Genomic DNA, 14,900 nt, shown 5'->3' on the forward strand with positions numbered 1-14,900 from the left:
TTAGCTGATCTTCGTCAAGATGGACCTCCACCTCTCGCGGCTCTCTTAATTGTTTTGAACATCGCAACATCTTTTTCTTATCAGAATCGATGGAAGAACAGTGGCTTGATACCTGTTCTTCCCACAAACGGCACTAAACTGTTGGTGGTGAGAACTCGTCAACAAAGTTAAGTTAGAAAAATCAAAATATGGAGCTTATCAATGAAAAACTTCAAAGATCTAATCAGAAACTTAAAGAATAGTTGCAGAAAGAAAATGGTGAAAGGAACTTGTATTTCTTATGGTCTGATGCTACAGTGTTTTTTCCATTCCCCTTCTATGTGGAAGTGGGGTTCCTTTTATAGCGGGATCTAATGGCCCCTGATACATTGTGGTCCAGGGGACCAGGTGGTACACAAGTACACTGTCAGGAGACTAATCTCAAGGGTAGTGGTGTTGGCTCCAGTATGTGGTCAGATACCATGAGGATGTTTCCACTACTTATTTCGTACAAATGTCAGAGGAGTGGTACCAGGCGTAAAGGTGCTGATGGTGGTGTCGACTCTGACATCTGGTTAGAAACATACAGGCCATGTCCCCTCTCCCAGTACTCCCACTACTTGTCTGGCATGAGTATTTGGATCAGACACACAGGGTTTTACAGGTCGTACCCCGTAAGAGCTCCGTACTGGTATGATCTTTTCGAATTATACTTGTCCTTGTACCTCTAAACGTTGGAGTTTCTGTAGGTCCTAATAGGACACACTACCTTGAGGTGTCGGGTGCAAGGCAACCTGGGATGCCTTGGGCGCACGAGGCGTTGGTCTGGGTGAGCCGCGAGAAGGAGCCCTTGGGTCGTTGGTATGCGGCGCTTGTAGGCCGGGGCAAGCATCGTTTCGCAAGGCCCATGGCACAGGGCCTTGTGTGCGCGACTGAGGTGTGGGTGAGACACCGTCTCGCGAGGCCCCTGGTGCTGGGCCTTGGGTGCGAATGGCTGAGGTGTGGGCGAGACACCGTTTCACGAGGACCCTGGTGCTGGGCCTTGGGTGCGCGCGACCCAGGTGTGGGTGAGACACCGTCTCGCAAGGCCCCTGGTGCTGGGCCTTGTGTGTGCGCGGCCGAGGTGTGGGTGAGACACCGTCTCGCGAGGCCCCTGGAACTCGACCTTGGGTGCGCGCGGCCGAGGTGTGGGCGAGACACCGTCTCGCGAGGCCCCTGGTGCTGGGCCTTGGGTGTGCGTGGCCAAGGTGTGGGGGAGACACCGTCTCACGAGGCCCATGGTGTTGGGCCTTGGGTGTGCGCGACCAAGGTGTGGGCTAGACACCGTCTCGGGAGGCCCCTGGTGTTGGGCCTTGGGTGTGCACGGCCGTGGTGTGGGCAAGACATTGTTTCACGAGGCGAACAGCCGAGGCATGGGCGATGCGTGAGATGCTCCTAGGCGTGAGGCACCTCCTTGCTTGGGCTCGTCCTGGCGGGAGACGCTTATGGGCGAGGAGCGTGGCGAGGTGTGGCGCGGCGATCCCTCGCGAGGCCCTGGGTGACAAACTTATCCAGGCTATGTTTGTCAAGATTTCCCTCGCGACGAGCATGGTGAGGCGTCTTAAGCATGTACTTTGAGTCTTTCATCAGCATTGAATTTTGAGCATCTACACCAGTGAAGTCGATGCAAGTTCGCCACGTCCCGTTTGGATTTGGCACCAAAACTGGATTGGCCTGCCAAATAGGATACAAGGCCTCCCGGATGAAGTTGATCAAAGATAACTTTTCAACTTCTAATTTGAGGGCTTCAACCCTCTCCGCCCCTAGAGGTCTCCACTTCAGCCGGACCGGAGTTGCACTCTCGTCAAAGTTTAAGGCGTGACATATGATGTTGTGGTCATTCTCGGTCGTATCTGAATGAGACCAGGTCAGGACGTCCTGGTTTTCTTTCACTTGGGCGACGCTGGCAGCCCTGACCTCCAGGTTCATGTTCTTCCCGAGCAGGATCACTTTGGTTGGGTCGCTGTCACTGATGCGCACCTCCTCAATCTCTTCCTTGGGTTCTAGTGCCCGGTCTGCTCCTATTTGCGGATTCAATTCATCTTCTTCCCCGACCATCCTCTGCACTGGGGGAGGGGCGGGATTGCATCGACATTCTCCTCCTCAATCGGTTCTTCATGGACCATGTAAATTGTTCAGGCAGAGATGTGATAACACTTTCTGGTGCTCTTCTGGTCTCCCCAGATAGTTCCTATCCCTCCATTTTCGTAGGGGAAATTCATACAAAGGTGGCGGATGAAGGTGATGGCACTAAAATCGGTTAGTGCGGGCCGACCAAAAATAATGTTGTAAGTGGTGGGGCAGTCCGCCACTACGAACGTACAGAACTTGAACGAGCCCTAAATCTTGTTCCCCAACGTTACTAGCAACTGGATTTTCCCCATTGGGAGTATCGAATCCTCATTGAAGCCATAGATCTGTGTTGGCCATGAGGCCAGATCTGCCTCAGTCAAGCGAATTGCAATGAAGGTCATCTTGAGCAGCACATTGACAGAAGTTTTGTCATCTACCAACACTCTGGACACAATTTTGTTGTCGATTTGGGCATCGATGACCAGAGGGTCATGATGCGAGAAGTGGACATTCCAGGCATCTTCTTTCGTGAAAGTGATGGGTAAATTCATCAAGTTTGGGCGTTGAGCCAGGGTCTGGACCAAGGCACATACCTCATGGTCGTGATCGAGTTCTCTGAGGTACCATTTCTGATCATTACGGGATAGTCTCCCCAGGTGTGGCCCTCCTGATATGGTGGCCACGTGACTAGCTATCCGCGGGGGCGTAGTTCTGGAGGGAAAAGTCATTTTGGGTCCGAGTGCCTACACAATTGGAGCCCATTCAGTGGCCTGTGTTCCCGGGCCTGTAGCGTACTCTCCCTAGGGAGATCGGTACGATCCAGGCGCGTCTGAGATCGCGGATTTTCTGGGAACTGCTGACAGTCCCGAAACTCCCACTAGCATCTTGACCCATTGGTGGAGATGCCCTACCTTAATCAGATTTTTGATTTCGTCCTTCAGCTGACAACACTTCTCAGTCGTATGACCCATATCTTTGTGGTAGGCACACCTTTTGCTGGTGTCCCTTGAGTTCTTTCCCCCATTGAACATGGGGGTGGGTTTCTGGTAATGGACCGTACTTCCTGTGGCTAGGTATATGTTCTCCCTGGTGTCACTAGGGTGGTGTATTCTGTGTATTGGGGCTCATTACCCCTCTTGCCCTTGTTGGAGGGCTCGGATCAGTTTTTTCCTTTCCCTGATCTCTTTCCCCGAGAGAGGTTCACGCTTGCCTCCATCCCCCCCATTAGGGACGACTGGGCACCACTGGGAGTGGCATTGTATCCGACTGGCGCCATATCATATTCGGAGAATAGGGTGGATTGTGCTGGCGCATATTCCAAGGAAGTGGGGCCGTAGACTGTCGGGGTTGTAAAGGTCATTTTGTGAATGCCAGTTGATCCTAGCACCATCGGGGATGTCGGATAATGGTTTGCAGGGTATTGCATCCCATATCCGGGAAAGGTCTGGGCATTTGGCTGGGGGGTTGGCTTCCATCCGAAAGGTTGGATTCGTGCCTCCTCCCAGTTGATAAAGCCTTGTGCCCTCCTTATAAATTCTTCGAGGGTGGCCGCTTTGTTGAGCTGCATGTCGTCCCAGAGAGGGGACCCGACTATGATCCTGGACTTGAGAGCCACCAGGCACTGTTCGTCGTCCACCTTGGTTTTTGAGGCTTTTCCGTAAAGCACTGAATGTAGGCCCTCAGGGTCTCAGTGGGGAGATGCTTGATATTGGATAGGGCATGTCCATTCTCATGGCGGCAACGAACTGTTTACAGAATGGCGATTGTAATTCAGATCAGGATTGGATTGATCCTAGCTTGAGCCTCTTCCACCACTCCTCCGCAGGTGCGTCCAGAGTGATTGAGAAGCATAGGCACTTGTCGTTGTCACAGATGTGGGCTATGGTCATCAGCCGATTGTAGTAGGACAAGTGGTCCCTGGGGTTTGTATTCTCAGTGTTCATAGGCAGGTTCGACATTTTGAATCCCTTTGGTAGCACCACATCCAAGATGTGTTTGGCGCATGGTTCTTTTTCCTCCTCCTCGGAATCAGAACCTCCTCCCAGTTATTTTTGGACCAGACGGTCCGTGACCTTCTTTAATGTGGCCAACTGTTCCATGAACTGTCTAGCCATTCTGTTGTCCAGGGGGACCCTTTCGTTTCTCTTTTCGTTGAGGTTATTCCTTAGATCTCCCCCTTGGGGGCAGATGTTTTCCTTGCAGGTCCGTTCTTTTCGGGCATTCAAACCATCACGCAAGTCTATCCGGGATGTGTCTTCCCCCTAACTGATGGCCTCCAGCTCTTCTGCGCACTGGCGCCCTCGATGATTTTTGTTCACGGAGGCATTGGGATGAAGACGTTGCTCCTGTCCGATCTGTCCAGGGATGATCCGGGGCCTGGCTTCCTATAGGCACTTCCCTTGTGGATCGATTGGATGATCTTGTCCTGGGACGGGACGCATCCGCTCTTTCCTGGGGAGCTACCCTGGGTTGGCTCCAGTTTTCGAGATGGGATGAGTTTTCCTTTGGAGGTTTGCTTTTCCCATAGGGTCAGCCATCTTGTTTTTCCCTTTTTCTTGAGCTGGGTTTGATGGGCCATCTCCAGGATGGGGTCCTGGAGGAGGGATCGATCTTGTATTTTCAGGCACATCGATCCTAAGTGGTGGGGCCTGTGGTTGTGTTCCTGGAGCTGGAATGGTTGGAGGATTGGCTGCCAATCCTTAGGCAGCAATGAAGGCCTGAAGGGCCAGGAGGGATTCTTGCATCTAGCGGGTGGCCTCCTTCTGTTCAGCTATCCAGGCCTCTTGATCTAGGACTTGTTGTTTCAGTCTGACCACCTTTGGGTCCTCCTATTCGGGATTCATCTCTTCAGGGATTATAGGATCTTTAGCATCGTGATCCTAGTATCCCCCTTCATTTTCTTCGTCTTCCCTATAGTAACCCTCCTCGTAGTCTGCTCCGTCCTCAAAATTCTGGGAATCGTCAGGCTGAGGCATTTGATAGGGTGTGTCCTCGGGATGGTCCTGAGGGAATGCTGATTGGGCAATGAATCCCCATTGCCTTGTTGTTATTGGTGAGCAGGATCAAACACAGTGTGTCTGGTGTTCACCATTGTTGCAGATATTCAAGATTTCTTTCAAGATTTCTTCGGGCTCTCAATGAAAGCACCAAAATGTTTACCAAGTTTTTCAGAAACTAGAATTATCAAAGATAAGAGAGCAAAATGAAAGGATTTAAAGAGAATCACACAAGGGTTTTTATGTGGTTCTGGCATTTGAAAGCCTTAGTCCATGTGCCTATTGTATTAGAGCTTAGAGAGCTTTAGCAATTGAATTTTCTGTAAGTTTGAGCAGAGTATGTGCTTACAAAAGAAAAATTGGATCCTTTTTACAGTGCACAACTAGTCCTATTTATAGGTAGTTGGATGCACTGGACTTGGGCTAGAGTAATTGGGGCCTAATGCGGATATAATTATGATTTTCTCACTAACAGAGGCTTAATACAAAAGATTCTATCAAACAAAATACACTAAAGTCAGCCCATTGGGTTGGCTAGTGCATTACCATGCCATTCAACTGACAACACTATGCAGCTTCAGTCTGGTCCGGGTGGGCTTCTAAGGAGATCCTTGGGACAGGATCCACCAAAGTAGTGGTAATACTGTTCTGAATAACGATGTACATTACGTATGTAACCTCTTCTATAGGTTAGTTGATGAGACAAAACTCCGTGTTTCTCGAGGTGACGTTAGTGTCAGGGATAGTCTATCACGCTCAACCAGGATGCCTGGTCCGAGTTCATTTACTTACATCCCGGTCATTTACCAGAACCCTGGTTCGTTTACCAGAGCTTGAGTTCATCCGCTATCGTCGCTGGTCCATCCTTAGATTTGAGTCCACCATTAATAGCATCCCGGATGATGCATTAGACTGGGTTCGGGAGGACAAATTGGGCCCACGTCATGGTCCCGGTTCCCTCGTGTGGGGGTGCCCAGTGGACAATGTTGGGCTTGCTGGTAATTGGGCCATCCGGACTTATTCTGTCCCCATCCATTCGGCTCAGCCTGAGCCTTGGATTTCTTTAAAATTGCCCATGGACCTAGTGTGTTGTGCCACGTGTTCTGGGGGAAAATAGGGATAACACAACGATTATATAGGAAGATTGTCGAGAGTTGACTGAGACAATGAATGTTTCATAATCGGGAGGTAAGCCATTGAAGATCAATGAAATATAATTTTTTTGTTGTTGTGACATAGTTCAATTGATCAATCATCAACCTAACTTTGAGGAGATAGGGATTGAGGGAGAGAGAGAACCTTTCTTCAGATTTTGGAGTTGAGTGCCATATTGATCGATTGATCTTACCAGAGGTTTAAGTGGTAAAATAGGTCTGAAGCACGGACCAAACTTGAGCAGTAGTATGACAGCTTACCACTCTTGTATGCCTTCATTCATGGATGAGAGAAGCCATGTATACAACAACTGATCTTGTTGTTCCCAATCACAAAAGAGTGGATTGATCTTCTTGGCTACCCGATCTTCATCACAGGGAAATTGGAGAGGTGAAGTGAAATCTGGATCTATCTAGTCTTGAAGTTTGTGACATTTAATGGCTCCTAAGATATGAGGATGCCAAAGAAAAAAATTGTCATTGTCAAGCTTGATAGAAAGGTTGTAAGTGAACACCATTGGAGTGGTCGAAGAAGCAGTTGAACCAGATTGATTCATGATCGTCATAATGAGAAGTAGAAGAGAATAAATGATCAAGAAAATGTAAGAAAGTGCAGGAATGTGAAGGATTAAGAGAACGAAGGAGAAAATCATAATGGCACTGAAACCATATTAGGAAAAGTGTTTTGGTAGGAATGAAACTAATTCTCATTAACATTAACTTAGAGATAAAAATTAAATATATATACATGAGTAAATTAATTAGACTATCATCGGTACAAGCAACAAACTCATAACAAACTAACTAACTGTACACACTAAGTAAACTAACTCCCAACAAAATTTATTTTGTTCTTTGGAATTACTCTCCCCCAAAATGATCCCAGTGCTATGGAAAACTTGGTTGGAAAATTGGTTGCTGCTCAAAAAGTTTGATGAACAATCCAAAAACAAAAAAATGTGGTCCCAAATAAGTCGATTGGGTTGATTTCTAATAACATCATTAATTATAAATGAAATAAACGAGCGATAGATTTGTTTGAACTCCAACAATAAAAACTTCATAGAACAAGACGAGGATAATCATTTGAAATAAATAAATTAATTGAAGAATCCATAAAGGATATAAATCTTTAGCAATATTCTTGGATATAAATCTCTGGTGAGAATGAAGGTAGTTGACGGTTTCAAAATTTGGTATAGAAATTTTTTGAGAAACAAAGGTATAGAAAAATTTCCATAAAGGATATAAATCTTTAGCAATATTCTTGGATTAAGCTAAATATAGTTATTTAATAGCTCAAAGAGAAATAATAGAACTGTTAGTTGTCAAGCTGATACATGGCTGGAAAACTTTCTTTTTTAAAGCAGAAAAAGAAGAAAGATATGTATACAAAACATTCTCATAATAATATTCAGTTTAGAAGTTGGCTGATAAACTTTGGATTAATTTTTTTTAGGATTTGCTTTAGAAAAATGTTGACCATGATTTTGGCCAACGACGAGTAGACGTCAAAACTACAATGAACCTTCAAAAGAAAAATACGACACAGATAATTTTAAAGTGGATCAGCCCCAATTTATTAGTAATAGCTTAATCCACTTAGAGTTGTGATATATATCCTACACTTAAGATCAGATGAACATGAGCCAACTGAGATTCTTAAGTGTAAGTAGAAAAATACATAGTTTCTCTCTCTAAACTCTCTTAGAAAATGCCCCAAGAATACCCCAAGTAACAGTCCCAAAGTCTCCAAACTAGAGAGTTTTTCTCAGTCTAAAAAGATTAGATCCCCTAAAATGATGCCATGAGCCATTTATTTATAGGCTCATGGATCGTACATCAGATATTTCCTTTGACCGGGTCATTTCTGCTACTCTCACAATATTTAATTAATAATAACATTTAAAATGAAACAATATGCCACTTCTTTGGGATAAACTAAAAGATTCCTGCGTAGGTACGACTAATTCTAGTCGAAGTCGTTACTGGAACTTCGCTTGCATAACAATGATCTGTCTAGTCGGCCAACTTCACTCCTTGAAGAAAGACTGGTCGGCCAAAACCCTCGACTGGTCAGCCAAAACACTCGACTGGTCGGCCAAAACAGCTGACTGGTCGGCCATGCACTCCGCCAGTCGGCCAAATACTTCACTGGTCAGCCATGCACTCCACCGGTCGGCCAAACACCTAAGTGGTCGGCCAAGCAATCCACCGGTCAGCCAAATACTTCATCGGTCTGCCATGCACTCCACCGGTTGGCCAAATACTTCACTTGTTGGCCATGCACTCCACCGGTCGGCCAAATACTTCACTTGTCGGCCATGCACTCCACCGGTCGGCCAAATACTTGACCGGTCGACCATGCACTCCATCGGTCGGGCAAACACCTCACTGGTCGGCCATGCACTCCACCGGTGTAACATGACACATCTCTGGTCTAACATGGCACATCTCTGGTCTAGCTTGACACTTCTCTGGTCCAGCATGGCACATCTCTGGTCTAGCAAAACACTTGACTGGTCGGCCAAAACAATTGACTGGTTGGGCAAAGCATTTGATTGGTCAGTCAAAACATTTGACTGGTCAGTCAAAAATCTTTACCGGTCGGACAGAAATTCTATCAGATCGATCAAATCACTTTATCACAACTCCGAAGAGCCAACACATTTATTGACTATTAATGTGCCATTTACTGACCATGCATTGCCACTTGTCACTTCTCATTGCCACGTCATCAAACTGAAATTATGGGGATAACATTTGCCCCCCAAATTGATTATATGATTTACTCGTATGATAAACTTTTTCTCTAGCAAAATGTTTTTGAGGTCATCCAAAATCTTCCATCCGGTCAGTAACTTTCACTTTTGTATTCTTCAAATTCCATTTTTTGATCTTGTGTAGTACCCCATGAGTAGGAAAACATGTTTGCTCCACATTTTTTAGTAAACTTGTGTTTGCTTAGCTGATTGGAAATGCCTATTTGGTCCTCGGGGACCCAAATAATTTCTTAACTGCTGACCCTTGGGTGCGTTGTTTCCAGCTACTTGGACACCCGCCTTGTGGGTTGGGAATTCCCTCTCCAATTGGGGCACATAACCTCCTCGGATAGTAGCCCTTGGCATGCTGGCTCCTCGGCACTAGGGCAGAGCCCCTCGGATGCGCGCCTCCCTTGTTGCACCTGGCTTCTCAGACGCGCGACACAGCCGCTTGGATGCGCACTTGCCAGCTCCTCGGATGCACGGCAGCAGCTCCTCGGACGCACCTGGAACAACTCCTTGGATGTGCGCTTGGCCGCTCGGGTGACTTCACACATCCGCTCAGATGATACGCTAGCTGCCCAAACACGCATGCGCCATCTGATCAGCACCACTCCACATCTACTCGGATGTCACGCAGTTTACTCAGACACGCCCCAGCATCCGCTCGGATACATGCTTTTGCTATTGGACACATGCTGCCTTGGATACAGCTCCTCGGATGCCTAGCCCATAGCTCCTCTGACGCCTAGATCCTCGGACACACAGCACAGCCACTCGGACACGCATAACCGCTTTGTTGCGCAGTTGGCTACTCGGACACCACTGCCTAACTGCTTGGATGCATGCCCTTATGTCCTCCAGTTTGCACAAAAATTTATGGTTCATGCATTTATACTTTACTTTTCTTTGTTAACTTGAAACATTCTAAGTCTTTTTAGACTTAAAAAGTTATAAGTTTTTTGTGAATAGTAAAGTCACTCTGATGTATGCCTTATATTTTTGCATGAGTACTTAGTTTTCTAACTTAGAAATTCTAGACATTTCATAAGTCCATACTAAATATACTTTCTCACACTCTTATTGCTCTAACATTTTATGAGCATAATGTTTATTGTCACACGAATATTTGCTTCTAACTTGAAATTTAAAAAAATTCCAAGTAACTTAAGCTTTGTCAAATAAGTTAGCTCAATGGCCATTTTAGACTTTGAAAATTTACAAGTCAGCCTAATAACAGATATCTTAACTCGTGCTCTTATTGCCTATATTAAATTATATACCAGTATACCCCATGTGCCTCCTAAGTGATCGAGGGTTGAAAGATCCTTAGTCACTTGCTACTTGACCGAATCTGTTCGAGCAGTCAATTACTCGTGAAACACATAGAATATATGGAAAATATTCAAGCAGTTGAACACTATCTGATTTTACTGACCAGCTGAACACTGTTCGGATAATTAACACACATGCACATTTGTTGCAAGAGTCAACCACGCTGCGCGTAATCTCTTTTATTACTCGTAAATTAAAAAAGGACAATACGTGTCTAATAACGAGTCTTAAACAACAAAAATTGTTCAAAAATAGCTGACTGGTCAGCAAATAACTAGCTCATAAACCAAATTTAAATAACAAGTTAAATAACTTGAAAGCAGTACTTAGTGATAATATATCCTCCGATGCTCGCCGGTCCAGTGGTTTTTGATCCTAGCACTCCCGCTCATGTCGAAGTGTCTCGGCATACCTCTCCCTTGCTTTGTTGCTATCCTCATCCAAGTGTGTACCTCCACATATAGTGTCTAAGGTAAAGTCCACAGGCCCGGGCTGCAAGGGTGGAGATCTTTGTCGTTTGAACCCAGGATTGCTATTGCCTCCTTCTCCTTGGGGTGTCTCTGCCCGGTACTTCCTCAACTTGCCCGACTGGAGAAGAAATTCTATCTCATCCTTGAGGTGATTGCATTCATTCGTGTAATGACCATAATCTCCATGGAAACGAAAAAAATTATTCATATCTCTCTTCCTCATCTCTTTCTTGATGGGGGGAGGCTTCTTGTAGGGAACCTCTTCATGACTAGCAAGATATATCTCCGCTCGGCTGGCCGAGAGAGTGGTGTAATTAGTGAACTGAGGCTCATACTTGGTTGGCTTTTCGTTTGAACTCAACTTTGTTCTCTTTTCTTCATGGTGGTTAGACCCGTTATTCCTACGTTTCTTTCCAACATTTTGACTATTTCCACCATTCTTAGGAGGGTCAGTCGATCCGCCCGGATTGTTTATGCCATTCTCCTCTTTGTAGATTGCATCATCCAATTTCATATACTTGTCTACTCGGTCAAGAAATTGTTGAAGTGTCGAAATTGGATTTCTATGTATACTATCCCACAAAGGGCTCCGATAAGTTATCCCAGCGGATATGGCAACCATATTTCCCTCGTCTCCTACAGTAGTTGCTCTATTGGCTTTTCTCATGAATCTCTGTATATAATTCTTTAAAGACTCATCTTTTCCATGTTTGATATCTGCCAAGTGGTTGGCATAAACTGGTGGGGTCCGGCCAGTTTGAATTGTCTACAAAACTCCTTCCTGAATGCTTCCCAAGAGGTAATGGAGTTCGACTTAAACTTCCAATACCATTCCTGGGTAGTATCCGACAATTTAGTCGGGAAAACTCTACACCGATAATCATCACTTACTCCAAGAAATTCCATCTGGTCCTCAAATTTCCCAACATGACTGATGGGATCTGCCTTTTTTGTATATACTTGTAGAACCGATGCTTTATATTTTTTCGGCGGCTGGGCTACTCTAATCCAGGCACAAAATGGGCTACCACTCCGGTGGTCTATCGCATCTATCCTGGAAGGTCGTTTTGACAAACCTTGCACTGCAGCTGTTAGCACGTCATGCTGGTCTTGGATGGCTGGTGCAACTGACGAAGTTCCAAGGTCTTGACCGCCTGGTCGGGCATTACCATCTGGTGCACTGTCGTCAAGTATTTCTACTTGACTGGCAGGGCGGTTCAGATTTCTCCCTTCGACCAGGACGGTCCTCCTCTTGTTGGTGATAACGTCCCTCAGATCCTTCCGGGAAGCATGCTCTCCTGCCCGATCGAACACCATAATTTTAGATTTTTCAGAGGTCTTACTACGCGGGACTTGCACTCTCCCACTACGCTGCTGGCCGGGGTGCAGTGGAGGCCTTTCAGTATGCCCCGGGAAATATTTTCCTCCTTATTAGTCGCTGCCCTCCTTTTCCTTTGACTGGTCAGTGTGATGACCATCAGCCTAATCACGACCATGCCCATCTTTGAATTGCGAAGTCCTCTTATCTCAAGGAGTCCTGGTCTGATCCTGCCTGGGTGGAGTCTTTTTACTGTCCGATCGGTGACTCCCTGATCTAGAAGTTTTTGATCGATGGCTCCTGGAGGGGGTTCTAGAGTGCCCCTTTTGCGTCGAGGCAGTTCTAGATCGATTCCCATCATCTTCTCGACCAGGGGCGTTACTCCTGCTTCTGTCCGGTCCCTGAGAATTGGCCCTGTCAGTGGTCCTCCGACCAACATTATTATTTCTTACTCTGGGTGGCTGCTTGTGCCGTGGCTTGAGCATTGTCTTGGGACAATTGGGTAGCCGCTTCTAGAGCAAGTGCTTCTTCACGATGTCTCCGGTCGACTTCCTCCTGTCGCAATCTGAGCTCTTCGCTTCTGGCCTCCATATCGCGCATTTGCTACTCTAACGCAACTCTCTGCCTGGCCATCTCTTCAGCGAAAGACTCATGTCGAGCATTGAATTGCACCATCTCCTCTTGGAAACCACCTATTGCTTCCTGGAGTTGTTCAACTTCTAGAGTGGTCTCCTCGAGAAAGACCCTGGGCTCAATCTCTGGGTTCTGCGATTCAGGACCTTCTGATTTAGTAGGCTCTTTTGACGTGCCTGACTTTTTGGATGCCACACTGGTATTCTTAGGTGCCATCTTGATACGATAGTCATGTGTTTCTTCTATTCAGGCTCTCAATGAAAGAACCAAGATGCTGACCACGATTTTGGCCAACGACGAGTAGACATCAAAACTACAATGAACCTTCAAGAGAAAAATACGACACAGATAATTTTATAGTGGTTCAGCCCCAATTTATTGGTAATAGCCTAATCCACTTGGAGTTGTGATATATATATATATCCTACACTTAAGATCAGAGGAACTTGAGCCAACTGAGTTTCTTAAGTGTAAGTAGGAAAATACATAGTTTCTCTCTCTAAACTCTCTTAGAAAATGCCCCAAGAATACCCCAAGTAACAGTCCCAAATTCTTCAAACTAGAGAGTTTTTCTCAGTCTAAAAAGATTAGATCCCCTAAAATGATGCCATGAACCATTTATTTATAGGCTCATGGATCGTACATCAGATATATCCTTTGACCGGGTCATTTCTGTTACTCTCACAATATTTAATTAATAATAACATTTAAAATACAACAATATGCGACTTCTTTGGGATAAAATGAGAGATTCCCGCGTTGGTATGACGAATTCTAGCCGAAGCCATTACTGGAACTTTGTTTGCATAACGATGATCTGTCTAGTCAGCCAACTTCACTCCTTGAAGAAAGACTGGTCGGCCAAAACTGCTGACTGGTCGGCCATGCACTCCACTGGTCGGCCAAATACTTCACTGGTCGGCCATGCACTCCACCGGTCGGCCAAATACTTCACTGGTCAGCCAAACACCTCACTGGTCGGCCATGCACTCCACCGGTCTAACATGACACATCTCTGGTCTAACATGGCACATCTATGGTCTAGCATGACACTTCTCTGGTCTAGCATGACACATCTCTGGTCTAGGAAAACACTTGACTGGTCGGCCAAAGCATTTGACTGGTCAGTCAAAACATTTGACTGGTCATTTAAAAATCTTTACCTGTCGGACAGAAATTCTATCAGATCGGTCAAATCACTTTATCACAACTCCGAACAGCCAACACATTTTTTGACTATTAATGTGCTATTTACTGACCATGCATTGCCACTTGTCACTTCTGATTGCCACGTCATCAAATTGAAATTATGGGGATAACAAAAAAGTATTAAGTATTTTTTTAATATCCTTCCATATAATCTTTCCTTATTATAATAATAAATGGGTACGGACTGATTTTTCTTGGTACATTTGCTATATAATAAAGTTTCCCTCCACCACACGAGTTCGCTTTTTTTATCCAATCAAAATGAATCTTCTAAAAAAAAATTACAAATGGACTGGAATGAGTTAGAGCACTCTTATCCGCTCCTATATTCTATACTCCAAAATACTTTACTAAAATCCCACTTTCTTTATTTTACATTATATCACATGTCCACTTCTTTATATTTTTTTACATCATTTAAATATTATATCAATAAACATTTTTATTTAATTAAAATCACAAAAAGAAATAAAAGAACTAATAAATTTGGATAGATAAAGAAATAAAAGTGAATAAAAAAATAGAAAAAAATGTTTAAAGGAACTCTAAAACATATCACACTAGCTTCTCTATCCTATTCATCAAATACATCACCAAAATTTTACTTTTCCTATTTTACATCACTTCATACATGAGCTACTCTATATTTTTCTTTACATCATTTAAATATTATATTTTTAAAATACTATTTAATTATTTTAATAAAAATACTAAATATTAATTAAAATCTCTTTTGACAGAAAAAAAAACAAAAGTAAAAATAATAAAATATTATTTGAAGGACCTATATTCTTTCTATAGATGTAAAGAAAGAATACTAAATTTTAGAGAATCTATAAAATGGAGATGGGGTATAAAACATGTGATGGAGGCCTATTTTAACATCTTTCTCTATTATTTTAGAGAATTCTTTATTTAAAATCTACTGATGA

This window comes from Humulus lupulus, chromosome 5 (genome assembly GCF_963169125.1).
Source record: "Humulus lupulus chromosome 5, drHumLupu1.1, whole genome shotgun sequence".
NCBI lineage: Eukaryota > Viridiplantae > Streptophyta > Magnoliopsida > Rosales > Cannabaceae > Humulus > Humulus lupulus.